Raw genomic sequence first — 14,616 nt, forward strand, 5'->3', positions numbered from 1 at the left:
CTCTCTCTCTCACACACACACACACACACACACACAAGAATTTTTATAGATAGACCATTGTGAAATCTGCAGTTCAAGTGGCATATCTAGCACTGTTACTGTGGTGAACAGAATACTCCTTCCCCCTCTGGTGTTACTCCAATTATGTGGTTACATTGTCACATGGCAAAAGGATTTTGCAGATGTAATTACAAATCAGTTGACCTTAAAATGGAGAGCTTATCCAGGTAGGTCTAACCTCACCACATGAGCTCTTTAAAGGCAGAGCATTTTCTCCAGAAGAGGAAGTCAGAGATTCAAAGCATGAGAAGAATTCCACATGCAGTTGCCGGCTTGGGGATGGAGGGCACCGTGTGCAAAGGCCCTAAGTGCAGCCTCTAGAAACTAACAGCAATCCCTGGCTGCATCAGCAAAAAACCAGGAACCTCAGCCCAACAGCTGCAAGGAGCTGGATTCTGCCAACAACCTGAATGAACTTGGAAGCATATTTTCCCCCAGAGCTTTCAGATAAGAGTCCAGGTCAGATCATATCTTGATTTCAGCCTACTAAGACCCTAAGTGGAGAACCCAGTTGAGCCCACTCTGACTTCTGACCTACAAAACTATAAAGTAACAAAAAGATGACGTTTAAAGCCACTAAATTTGTGGCAATTTGTTACACAGTCACAGTAAACTAATACAACTATAGAACCCCAAACCCCAAAGCTCCAACCAAAGCAAGTCTTTTGATTTGAAATACGTGAAGATAAAAGTGATGAGTAGCACAAATAGTGTCTATTCCTAATCACAGCTATGTAAAAAAAGCATGGGTTCAGAGGTAAAAGTACGTGCCAGCATTACTCAGTCACTGAGTGATTTGGGGAATAGGGATCGGGGCTTGAGCTTTGGGCCTGGTTGAGTCTAAAACCCATTGCATAACTTTGCCTTTCACACAGAAAGGCAGTATCATATAGTAGTTAGGAATTTGGCTTTATATTTCCGTAGTCTAACATACCCATTCACATACAGACACCTGATTTATAACAGAGGTGTCACATCAGAGCAGTGGGAAAATGCAGGACAATTGGATATCTTAATGGAGAAAAAATGAATTTGACCCTTTCCTCACTCCACTTGCAAGAATTGTTTCCAGGTAGCTTAAAGACCTAAGTGTGAAAAACCTATAAAGGTTTAGAAGAAAATGTAGGAGAACATTTTTAGGATACTGGGTAAGGGAAGGGTTTCTTAAACACTACACAAAAAGCATTAACCATAAGAAAGTATTTAATACATTAAAATGTAAAACTTCTGTTCCTCAAAAAACATCATTAAAAGAGTGAAAAGACAAGCCACAGAGTGGAAGAAGGTATTTACAACATATATAACGATAAAGGACTACTTTCCAAATTATATGAACAACACTTACAAATCAGTAAGAAAAAGGAAGATGATTCAATTTTTCTAAACAGGCAATAGTCTTGAGAAGACACTTTTCAAAAGGAGACAACTAAGTGTCTAATAAACATAGGAAAAGATGCTCAATCTCATTATTGGGATAATGCAAATTAAAACTACAGAGAAATAGTACAATATGCTCATTCGTTTGGCAAAACTTAGAAGTCTGACAATACCAAAAATTAGTGAGGATGTGGAACTGGAACTCTCCTATACTGCTGTAGGAATGTACATTAATGCAACCACTCTGGAAAATGGAGGTATTGTCTAATAAAGTTGAAGAAATTCCAGTCCAAAGTATATACCTTAGCGATATATAGTCTTAGATATACCAGGATACATGCCTAAGAATGTTTTAAGCAGCAACCAAGATGCCTATCCTACGGAATAAATGAATAAATAAATAGCGATACAGCCATACTAGAAAATACTGTACATCAATGAAAACAAAAGAACTACATAATCAAAAGGTTTTTTGTTTGTTTTTGTTTTGTTTTGTTTTTGTTTTGAGATGGAGTCTCGCTCTGTCACCCACGCTGGAGTGCAGTGGCTCAATCCTGGCTCGCTGCAACCTCCATGTCCTGGGTTCAAGCGATTCTCCTGCCTCAGCCTCCTGGGATTACAGGCATCTGCCACCACGCCCAGCTAATTTTTGTATTTTTAGTAGAGACAGGGTTTCACCATGTTGGCCAGGCTGGTCTCAAACTCCTGACCTCGTGATCCCCCTGCCTCGGCCTCCCAAAGTGCTGGGATTACAGGCGTGAGCCATTGCATCTGGCCTAATACAAAATTTAAAAACAGGCAAAACTAAACACAGAAGGTTAAACGCTAAAGAAAAGCAAGGAAATTATTACTTTGAAATTTGGGAGGAGATGGAGGCTGTATCTGGAAAAGGATAAATGGGTGTCTTAGGCTGCTTGAACTGCCATAATAAAATACTATAAATTGAGTGGCTTAAACAACAGAAATTAATCTTCTCACGGTTTTGGAGCCTGGGAATTCCAACATCAAGGCATCAGCTGACTAATTCCTGGTGAGGGCTCAATTCCTGGCTTGCAGATGGTGGCCTTTATGCTGTGTCCACATGGCCTTTCCTCTGAGCTCTCAGGGAGAGAGAGTGAGAGAGAGAGAGAGGGCACTCTGGGATCTCTTCTGACAAGGGCATTAATCCCACCATGAGGGCCACTCCTTCATAACCTTGTCTAACCCTAGTTATCTCCCCTCCCAAAGGCTCCATCTCCAAATCCTACACTGGGGGTTAGGGCTTCAACATATAAATTTGGGGGATCACAAATATTCAGTTCATAACAACAGGGCTTCTGGGGTGACAGTGTTATTCTACAACTAGGTAGTGGTTACAGATGTTCCCTTTTTCAACCATTTATACATCATCTGTATGTCCTATACTACAATATAAAGTGACAGATCTGGGTTAACTCAAGAATTTTCTCCTTATTACCTCTATGGTTTTCATCATATCTTTCAGTCTCCTTGAGTCTTGACTTCCTCCATATATAAAACAGGCATAATACCTACCTCATGGGATAGTTAAGAGAAAATACAGCACTTAGCCAGTGCCTGACATGGATGTAGCTAATAAATACAAGTTTTAAAACATATTTATTTCACCCATTTACTTATTCACTCATCATACTTTCACCAAAAGTCTACTGTGCGACAAGCCCTGAGCTAAATGACTAAGGGTGTAATAGAAATGAGACAACTGTCTTTTCTCTCGAAACATGAGACTTGAACGCCCTCTGTTGGAGCTATGGAAAAAATTCTTCCCAGGGTGAGCCTCCCACCCTTTTTTTAAACCTCTCTAAAGGTATTAGAAAAAAAAATCATTAGTTCAGAAATAGTTTTAATAGTATAAAATAAGGAGATAATTGGAAATCTGAACATTGAACATTATCAAGGAATTCCTGTTAATTTTTGTTTAGGTAAAATAATGGAACCGGCCTGGCGCCATGGCTCATGCCTGTAATCCCAGTACTTTGAAAGGCTGAGGCGGATGGATTACTTGAGGTCAGGAGTTCGAGACCAGCCTGGCCAACTTGGTGAAACCCCGTCTCTACCAAAAAATACAAAAATTAGCCAGGTGTGGTGGTGCACACCTGTAATCCCAGCTTCTCGGGAGGCTGAGCCTAGACAATCACTTGAACCTGGGTGGTGGAAGTTGTAGTGAGCCGAGATCACGCCACTGCACTCCAGGCTGAGCAGAAGAGCAAGACTCTGTCTCAAAATAAGTAAATAACTAAATGAAATAATGGTATCTTGGATTTTTTTTTCAAGAACCCTTGCTGTTTAGATCAATGGTCCTCAACCTTTTTGGCACCAGAAACCGGTTTCAAGGGAGACAATGTTTCCACGGACAGTGTGGGGCTGGGTGGGGATGCACAGATGGTTTCAGGATGAAACTGTTCCACCTCAGATCATCAGGCATTAGATTCTCATAAGGAGCAAACCTAGATCCCTCACACACGCAGTTCACAATAGGGTTCGCATTGTTGCTGATCTGACAGGAGGCGGAGCTCAGGTGGTAATGCTGGTTTGCCCGCTGCTCAACACCTGCTGCGCGGCCCGGTTCCTAAACAGGCCACGGACCAGTACTGGTCTACTGCCTGGCTGAGGGTTGGGGACCTCTGGTTTAGATACTTGCTGAACTGTTTCCAGATGAAATGATATGTCTGGCGTATCAGTCAAAGTTCAACCAGAGAAATAGAGCCAGTATTAAGAGATCTATTGCAAGGAATTGGCTTGTGAGACTATGGGGCTAGCTAGGCAAGTCCTAAATCCACAGGGCAGGCCATCAGGAAGAGCAGGCTGGAACCCTCAGGCATGAACTAAAGCTACAGTCCACAGATGGAATTTCTTCCTTCTCAGAGAAGTCCCAGTTCTGCTCTTATGGATTTTCAACTGATTTAATCAGGCTCACCCAGATTATCTAGGATAAGTCCCCTTAAAAATGTACTAATTATGGGCAGTAATCACACCCACAAAATACTTTCACAGCTACACCTAGATTAACAAATAACTGGGTGCTATAGTCTAGCCAAGTTGACACATAAAATTGACCACCACATCTGTGAATTGATTCAAAATTACAGGGGAGGGAGAATGTAGGGGTAGAACTGGCCCATACTTTGATGGTCCTTGAGGTTGGGGTGATGAGACATAGGAGTTTATTATAGTATTCTATCTGCTTTGTGTATGTTTACAATTTTCTAAAGAAAAGTTAAAATATATATTTTGAGGCCGGGCATGGAGGCTCACGCCTATAATCCCAGCACTTCGGGAGGCTGAGGCGGGCAGATCACCTGAGGTCAGGAGTTCGAGACCAGCCTGACCAACCTGGAGAAACCCTGTCTCTACTAAAAATACAAAATTAGCTGGGCATCGTGGTGCATGCCTGTAATCCCAGCTACTTGGGAGGCTGAGGCAGGAGAACTGCTTGAACCCGGAAGGCGGAGGTTGTGGTGAGCTGAGATCATGCCATTGCACTCCAGCCTGGGCAACAAGAATGAAACTGTCTCAAAAAAAAAAAAAAAAAAAAAAAAAAAATATATATATATATATATAAACACGCAGAATCTCACTGCTGTATATTTGATATTTTTCTTTCTGAATCTTTTTCTCTACATATTTGTACATAGTTAAGATCATGCTGGAATTACAATTTTATATTTCCTTCGTTCACAGCATGATACCATTAGCATTTTCATATCTCATTAAAAATTATTCCCAAATATCAAACAAAATGATTAAGAACTCAGGCTTTCACATCACAAAAACCTGGTTCACACATCCTAGTTCTGCTGTTCATTGTTGTGTGATCTTTGTCTAAAAATCTTAAGTTTTCTATGCCTCAGTTTCCTTTAATACAGCCATTCAATTCAACTGCTTGTTCATTTGTTCATTCAACTAATATTGATTGAATTCATCCTCTGAGTAAGATCCTGTGTAGGTGGCATAACTCCACCAATTAACGACGTAGACAAAGTCCTTGCCTTCAGGGAGCCAACGTTCTAGTGGGGGAGACAGACACTAACCAACTAAATACACACTGTACAGGGGATTATAAGTGATCTGGAGAAATATAAAGAAGAGTAAGGGGAAAGGAAAGTGCCAGGAGCATGAGATGGGGACGCCATTAGGTCAGAAAAGTCTTTTCAGATAAGGTGACGTCTGAACGAACACTTGGAAAATGTGAAGGAGTCGGCCATTTGAATATCTGGAGGAAGAGCATTCTAAGCAAAAGAGACCACAAATACAAAGGCCATTGTGATTGGAGCAGAATAAATGACTGGAAGATGGAGGAGATAGGGTAAGGGAGTTAAGATGGAGTAGATGGTGCAAGGGGGCCCCATTTAGAGTTCTGAACAAAGGAGGGGTATCTGGCTTCTGTTTCTAGTTACAGTGATAAAAAACAAAGGAGACAAGAGCAGAAACAGGAAAACCAGTTGGTGGGTGATTTTAATAATCCAGATGAGAAATGCTGATGGCTTGGATCAGGTTGGTAGCAGTAGAGGCTGTGAGCAATGGTCAGACCCCGGATATATGTGAAAGTAGAGCCCACAGTGTTTGCTGATGAATGTACATGGAGTGAGAGAGAAAAAGAGGGGTTAAAAGTTATTCCAATATTTTTGCCTGAGTGACTGAAAGGATAGAGTTGCTATTAAATGACATGTGAATATAGCAGGGAGAGAGAGTTTAGTAAGAGGAAGGTTAAGATCCAGACTATTTTCTTAAAAAAACAAAAACTGTTTATACCAGCACATATCCATAAGCATGGAGAGAAAAGAAGAAAAGAAAACAACAAAAATATTTTGGCATGGTGGACCAGGGGTAACTGACTTAGCAGACCCAAGAAAGCACAATCCTAAAACAATGAGAAAATAAAAAATCAACCAATTTAAACAGCAGTGTTCTCAAAAAGCTCAGGAATCTGTGGCATCAAGTACAGCTGCAAGTTGGGTTAGCAAGCACAAAATAAAGATAATTAAAGCTGTTTAAGAATAGTGATTCTGGCCGGGTGCAGTGGCTCATGCCTGTAATCCCAGCACTTTGGGAGGCTGAGGCGGGTGGATGACGAGGTCAGGAGTTCAAGACCAGCCTGGCCAACATGGTGAAACCCTGTCTCTACTAAAAATACAAAAATTAGCCAGGTGTGGTAGAGCACCTGTCATCCCAGATACTAAGGAGACTGAGGCAGCTGAGGCAGGAGAATCGCTTGAACGCGGGAGGCAGAGGTTGCAGTGAACCGAGATTGCACCACTGCACTCCAGCCTGGGCGACAGAGCAAGACTCCTTCTCGAAAAGAAAAAAAAAAAAGAATAGTGGTTCCTAGATACCTTCTACTCTTTGCTGATGAGTGACTGCCTCTTCCTAACTCAAGCACAGGAACTGGAAGGCACAAGGCACAGTTACGGGTGGAGGTGTCATACCAAAACAACAAGATTAAGGAAACCAAGGCATATTCAGTGTTTAGACTCCAAGCCTCTAACCCCATCAACTCCCAGGTTCTAGGTTAACTCTACCCTCTAGTCAGGACTTTGGAAGATTCTTTTGTGAGGAATCCAAGAAGTCCAGGAGAAAGGACACAAATGTGCTGGCATTTGCAGTTTGCTAGTCAGATTATCCTACAGTGAAGCTTGAATCAATAATTCAAAACTTCCAATCAGCTTTTTATCCCCTCACCTTAAACAGAAAACAAACGAGGTGCCAGGAGTGGTGGCTCGCTCATGCCTGTAATCCCAGCACTTTGGGAGGCCAAGGCGGGTGGATCACCTGAGGTCAGCAGTTCGAGACCAGCCTGACCAACATGGTGAAATTTCATCTCTACTAAAAATACAATAATTAGCTGGGCAGGATGGCTGGTGCCTATAATCCCAAATTCTCGGAAGGCTGAGGCAGGAGAATCGCTTGAATCCAGGAGGCGGAGGTTGCAGTGAGCCGAGATTGCGCCACTGCACTCGAGCCTGGGCAACAGAGGGAGACTCCATCTCAAAAAAAAAAGAAAAGAAAAAGAAAAAGAAAGAAAAGAAAAGAAAGAAAGAAAACAAGGCAAGTATTTAAGGACAGCCCCCACTGTTGTTCTAGTCAGGCATCAGGAAGATATGCACTTAGATATCTGTTTGTGTTTTATCAGCCATTTTTACCCAGAAGTCTGTCTCTCTTGTTATTGTTACCTCCCTCTATCTTCTGTCATCTGCTTTCTTCTTTTCTAAATAAAAGTAGAGTTCCAAGAAGCCCATGTTTTTATTTTATTTTATTTTATTTATTTATTCATTTATTTTAGAGATGGGGTCTATGTTGCTGAGGCTGGAGTTGAACCCCTGGGCTCATGCAATCCTTCCTTCTCAGCCTCCCAAGTAGCTGGGACTACATGTGCACACCACTATGTCTGGCAGGTTCCTGCTTGTGTCCCTTTGCTCTTATCTGCTTAAAAGTCACCTCTGAATCATCACTAGAACTTGACTTCTCACAGATGAAAAGGCGGTGTGATTAATACAAGTAAAGATTGGGATGATGCACTGGAAAGATGGAGGAAGGGGCAAGTCAAGGAACATAGATGGCCATGAGAAGCTGAAAAAGCAAGGAAACAAATTATCCCCTCAGAGTCTCCAAAAGGAACCTCTAAAAGCCAAAACGTTGACTTTAGCCCAGTAAAACTGAATTCAGACTTCTGACCTTTAGAACTGTAAGAGAATAAAACTTGTTTTAAGCCATTAAAACAAAACAAAACAAAATTTGACCTCTCACAACAGAGAGGAAGTCTTACTGCCTTTCTGTAAATTTCAGAACCACGGTCAGGGAACCAAATACACTCTATGAGGGTGACATGGGCTCCATCACACACTCCGGAAAGGAGTGTAAATTAATCTAATGTTCCGAAAAAGTAGCTATAATATGCTGCAAGATTTTAAAAGTGCACATTCTTCAATCCAACAACCGTATTTCTAAAAATTAATTCTAAGGAAACCTTTTTTAAAAATACGGACATTGTTATTACAGATACATATTGAAATATTTATGGATACACTGATATAATGTCTGGGATCTGCTTCACATTAATCCTGTTTGGTGAGCATATTCACATTTTCTCATAGGGGAGCCACTAGGCACATATGGCTATTGAGCTAGTCCAGTTGAGATATGCAATGAATGTAAAGTACACACTAGATTTTGAAGACTTAGTACCAAAAAAATTAAAATATGTCATTAATAACTTGGAAACTGGTTATATATTAAAACAATATTTTGGATATATTGAGTAAAATAAAATGTATTATTAAAATTAATTTCACAGGCCAGGCACAATGGCTCACACTTATAATCTCAGCACTTTGGGAGGCTGAGGTGAGATGGGAGGATCACTTAAGCCCAGGAGTTCCAGACCAGCTTGGGCAACACAGGGAGACTCTGTCTGTACAAAAACTTTAAAAATTAGCAGGCCTGTTGGCACATGCCTATAGTCCTAGCTACTCATGAGGCTGAGGCTGGAAGATCGGTTGAGTCCAGGAATTTGATGCTTCAACAAAGTATGATTGCACCACTACACTCCAGCCTGGGCAATAGAGTAAGACCCTGTCTTAAATAAATAAATAAATAAATAAATAAATAAATAAATAAATTTCACTTCTTTCTTTAATATTTTTCAAATGTAGCTACTAGAACATTTTAGGTTACATTAAGTTAGGTTTTAAATTACATGTTTTAAATTAAAAACATGGTTTTCCTTTGTAGTTTACATTATATTTTTATTAGACAGCACTGGTATAGAATCCATATACTATAGATAAAACAAGATGGCCCATTAAACATGAACATCTTTGGATACTTCACCAAAAATGGCTATTGTTGAAACTAAATAATGGGTATGCAGGAGTTTATTATACCATTTTCTTTACTTTTGTACATGATTGAAAATTCCATAATGAGTCTGGGCACGGTAGCTCACACCTGTAATACCAGTACTTTGGAAGGCCAAGACAGGAGAATTGCTTGAGCTCAGGAGTTTGAGACCAGCCTAGGCAACATAAAGAAACCCTACCTCTACATAAAAAAAAAAAAAATTAATTAGCTGGGTGTGGGTCACGTGCCTGTAGTCCCAGCTTAACCAGAAGGCTGAGGAGGGAGAACAGATTGAGCCTGGGAAGTCAAGGCTGCAGTAAGCTATGATCGTGCCACTGTGCTCCAGCCTGGGTAACAGATCAAAATCCTGTCTCAAAAAAATATATATTACATAATGAAAGTTTAAAAATATGTGACTAAAGCTGCTTTCAGAAAAATACCAATCCCTACTTATATAATAGTAAAAAGTGAAAAAGTAAGCCCGATCTTCAATAGCAGTAGAGGAATGGCTAGGTGAATTATGTTCATCTATATGCTATGCTAAAAGAGTATGATGCAGCCATTAAATAATAAAATAAAAAATAACATCTAACATTTGAATGCTTACTATATTCCAGACCTGTGCTAAGCAAATTATATGCATTACATCACTTAATTTTTATAACAGCTCTCTGAGTTGGATAAAATTTTTATTCTCCAACCTCTCCCCTTGACTCCAAATTTATATATTCATTAGCCTGCCAAAACCCATTAGCTAGATTATATGGATAAAGAGCCTAACAAACTAAAAGAAAAAATGAATTGGAAGAAACAGAAACTATGCAAGGAAAAAAATATTTTAAACAAAAAAAAGAAACTCATTAATATTATAAGAAAAATAAGGGACACTGCATCAATGAAATAGAAACAATTTTTTTCTTTTTCTTTTTTTTTTTTTTTAAGACAGGATCTTGCTATGTTGCTCATGCTGGCCTTGAAAACCTGGGCCCAAGCCTCCCACTTCAGCCTCCCAAGTAGCTGGAACTACAGGCACACCCCACCACATCTAGCTCAGAAACAATTTTTTTAAAAGGAAAGATGAGATATTCAGAACAAAGAAACAGTTCTTGGAAATTTAAAACATGATAGCAGACATTAAGAACTCGCTAGAAGGGTTGAAAGATAGCATTGAGGGAAACCCTCAGAAAGGAAAGAAAAAACACAAAGAAATGGGAAAAAGAGTAAGAAGACAAAATTCTAAGACTAGCCCACCAAAACCCCCATCTGAATAACACAAGTTTCAAAAAGAAGAATCACTCATGAAATACATGGAAAATTTTACCCTGACCAGAAGGATATGGACATGATTGAAAGGGCCCAGCCCAATAAATAAAAATTACTTTACACCAATGTACAATGCTATAAAAGTTCAGAACATTAAAAAGAAAAAGAATACCCCTTATAAACTTTCAGAGAGGGAGAAAAAAAAAACAGGCCACATACAAATGATCAAGATGAGAATGGATTTAGTTTTCTCAACAATAACTCTGGAAGCAAGAAGCCAATGGAGTAATGCCTTCAAAATTCTGAGGGAAAATTATGTTTGAGCTAGAGTTCTGTATCCAGCCAAATGATCAATTAGGTATGAGAATAGAAGAGAGACATTTTCTGACAGCTTCCTTTTACAGGGAGCTAACTGGAAGGTGTGTTCCACCAAAAGAAGAGACTAAACCAAGGAAACAAAAGGCGTCGACTCCAGAAAAAAAGGAGATCCAATATGGGAGAAAATGGGAAGGAAATCTCCAGGATGGTGATGAAGGTGTAGAGGGGACCAGCCAGAATGAAGTGACTCAGTAGCCTCTAAAGGAAATAGCCAATAGACACATGAAAAAATGCTCATCATCACTGGCCATCAGACAAATGCAAATCAAAACCACAATGAGATACCATCTCACACCAGTTACAATGGCGATCATTAAAAAGTCAGGAAACAACAGGTGCTGGAGAGGATGTGGAGAAATAGGAACACTTTTACACTGTTGGTGGGACTGCAAACTAGTTCAACCATTGTGGAAGACAGTGTGGCAATTCCTCAAGGATCTAGAACTAGAAATACCATTTAACCCAGCCATCCCATTACTGGGTATATACCCAAAGGATTATAAATCATGCTGCTATAAAAACACATGCACACGTATGTTTATTGCAGCACTATTCACAATAGCCAAAGACTTGGAACCAACCCAAATGTCCATCAATGATGGACTGGATTAAGAAAATGTGGCACATATACACCATGGAATACTATGCAGCCATAAAAAGGATGAGTTCATGTCCTTTGTAGGGATATGGATGAAGCTAGAAACCATCATTCTCAGCAAACTATCGCAAGGACAGAAAACCAGACACCGCGTGTTCTCACTCATAGGTGGGAATTGAACAATGAGAACACTTGGACACAGAAAGGGGAACATCACACACCGGGGCCTGTTGTGGGGTTGGGGGAGTGGGGAGGGATAGCATTAGGAGATATACCTAATGTAAATGACGAGTTAATGGGTGTAGCACACCAACATGGCACATGTATACATATGTAATAAACCTACACGTTGTGCACATGTACCCTAGAACTTAAAGTATAATTTAAAAAAAAAAGATGATGATGAAGTTGATAGAACTTTACATCTGGGCCATGCGTGGTGGCTCATAGTTGTAATCCCAGCACTTGGGGAGGCAACCTAGTGAGACCCCTGCTCTACCAAAAAAAAAAAAAAAAAAAAATGGCCAGGTGTGGTGATGTGTGCCTGTAGTCCCAGCTCCTTGGAAGGCTGAGGCAGGAGGGTTACTTGGAGCCCAGGAGGTCGAGGCTGTAGTGAGCCATGATTGCACCACTGCACTCCAGCCTGGAGGACAGAGTGAGAACCCATCTCAAAAAAAAAAAAATTGTGTTACACTCATGCAATGGAATACTACTGAGCAATAAAAAGGATTGAACTCCTAATACCTAGAATAACATGGATGACTCTCACAGACATAATGTTGAGCTGAAGAAATCAGACCCAAAAGAATACATACTGTATGATACAATTTATACGAAGGCCAAGAATAAACAAGAGGAATCTATGGTGATATAGAGGCACAATAGTGGTAGACTCCAGGAAATGAAGTTAAGAAGAAAGAGGGAACTTAATTCGGCCACAGAAATGTTCTGTATTTTGGTCTGGATGGTGGTTACGAAGTCGTTCATGCCTGTAATCTTAGCACTTTGGGAGGCTTAGGCAGGCAGATTGCTTGAGCCCAGGAATTTGAAACCAGCCTAGGCAACATGGCGAGACCTCGTCTCTACAAAAAAATACCCCCCCCAAAAATTAGCCAGGCATGGTGGCTGTACCTGTAGTCCCAGCTACTTGTGAGGCTGAGGTGGGAGGATACCTTGAGCCTGGGAGGTGGAGGTTGCAGTGAGCTGAGATCATGCCACTGCACTCCAGCCTGGTGACAGAGTGAGCCTCTGTCTCAAAAAAAAAATAAAAATAAAAAATAGAAGGGTAACCTGTTGACAAGAACTTCCAGCCCAGGATTTTATACAAGAAGGCTGTTTTCTGTGTAAGCAAAGCAGTTTATTTTAACGTTTTATGGTTTCTCCTAGGAATATGCCATTGATTAAATTATGAAAAAGTTTTAGGCGGAGCACGGTGGCTCACGCCTGTAATCCCAGCACTTTGGGAGGTCAAGACGGGCAGATCACCTGAGGTCAGGAGCTCAAGATCAGCCTGGCCAACATGGCAAAACCCAGACTCTACTAAAAATCCAAAAATTAGCTGGGGTGGTGGTGGCTTCCTGTAATCCCAGTTACTTGGGAGGCTGAGGCAGGGGCATCGCTTGAACCTGGGAGGGGGAGGTTGCAGTGAGCTGAGATCAAGCCACCGTACTCCAGCCTGGGCAACAGAGTGAGACTCCATCAGAAAAAAAGAAAAGAAGAGAAAAAGAAAAAAAAAGATACTTGGCTGGGTGCAGTGGCTCATGCCTGTAATCCCAGCACTTTGGGAGGCTGAGGTGGGCAGATCACTTGAGGTCAGGAGTTTGAGACCAGCCTAGCCAACATGGTGAAACCCCGACTCTACTAAAAATGCAAAAATTACCCAAGCATGGTGGTGCACGCCTGTAATCCCAGCAGGAGAATCGCTTGAACCCAGGAGGCAGAGGTTGCAGCGAGCCAAGATTGTGCCACTGCACTCCAGCCTGGGTGACAGAGTGAGACTCCATCTCAAAAAATATGTATGCATATGAAAAAGTTTTAGGGCCGGGGGTGGTGGCTCACGTCTCTAATCCCAGCACTTTGGGAGGCCGATGCAGGCGGATCACAAGGTCAGGAGTTCGAGACCAGCCTGGCCAACGTAGTGAAACCCTGTCTCAACTAAAAAATACAAAAAAAAAAAAAAATTAGCCGGGCATGGTGGCAGGCCCCCGTAATAGCAGCTACTCGGGAGGCTGAGGCAGGAAAATCGCAAGAAAAGAAAGAAAGAAAGAAAGAAAGGAAAGGAAAGGAAAGGAAAGGAAAGGAAAGGAAAGGAAAGGAAGAAAGGAAGGAAGGAAGGAAAGAGAAAGAAAGAAAGAAAAGGAAAGAAAGGAAAAGAAAGAAAGAAAGAAAGAACAAACAAAGAAACAAAGAAAGAAACAGAAAGAGAGAAAAAGTTTTAGACCCAATTTATACTTTCCATGTATACCTCCTCATAGGCTAATTTGTTCCTCAGTTTGGCGGTTTTTTGATTGTTTCTAAAATGCTGTTTCTAAAAGAACACTTATCTGCCCTAAAATGACATTTTTGGGGTTTTGAACAAAATCCCCAGCTGGTGTTTTGTGACATTGCAGGAACAAGCCTATGTTTTCCTGTATAGATTTCAGTGACTACTTATGACTATCATTTCCATCCTATTTCAACTGTGCCATTTCCATATAAAGTCTTAAGATTTAAAATTTCACATCCTATAGCTTGCTGCTGCCCACATAACATGTGTAAAGTAGTAAGTACCCATTTCCTGATATTTGCTTTTGCTTTTTTTCCATAGTAATAGTTCTAGAATATCTGATTTTTAGCAAGGCTCATAGCCACCAGAAGTGGAGACTCAATTTCCCAGCATTGCTTGTAGGTTTGGTAATGAGGCTGAGTTCTGGCCAACAGGAAGGAAGCAGAAGTGTCCTGATATGGCAACCAAGACTCTTCCTGAGAGAACAGTGGACACCCATCTTTTGCCCTTTTCCTTTATCCTGCTGCAAAGTCTAAGGGCAGGATCTGTAGGCCTGAAGTAATGAGAATAAGAGCCACCTCATGGATTTTAGGGATGTTGG

The sequence above is a fragment of the Pan paniscus genome, chromosome 2, assembly GCF_029289425.2.
Source record: "Pan paniscus chromosome 2, NHGRI_mPanPan1-v2.0_pri, whole genome shotgun sequence".
Lineage (NCBI taxonomy): Eukaryota > Metazoa > Chordata > Mammalia > Primates > Hominidae > Pan > Pan paniscus.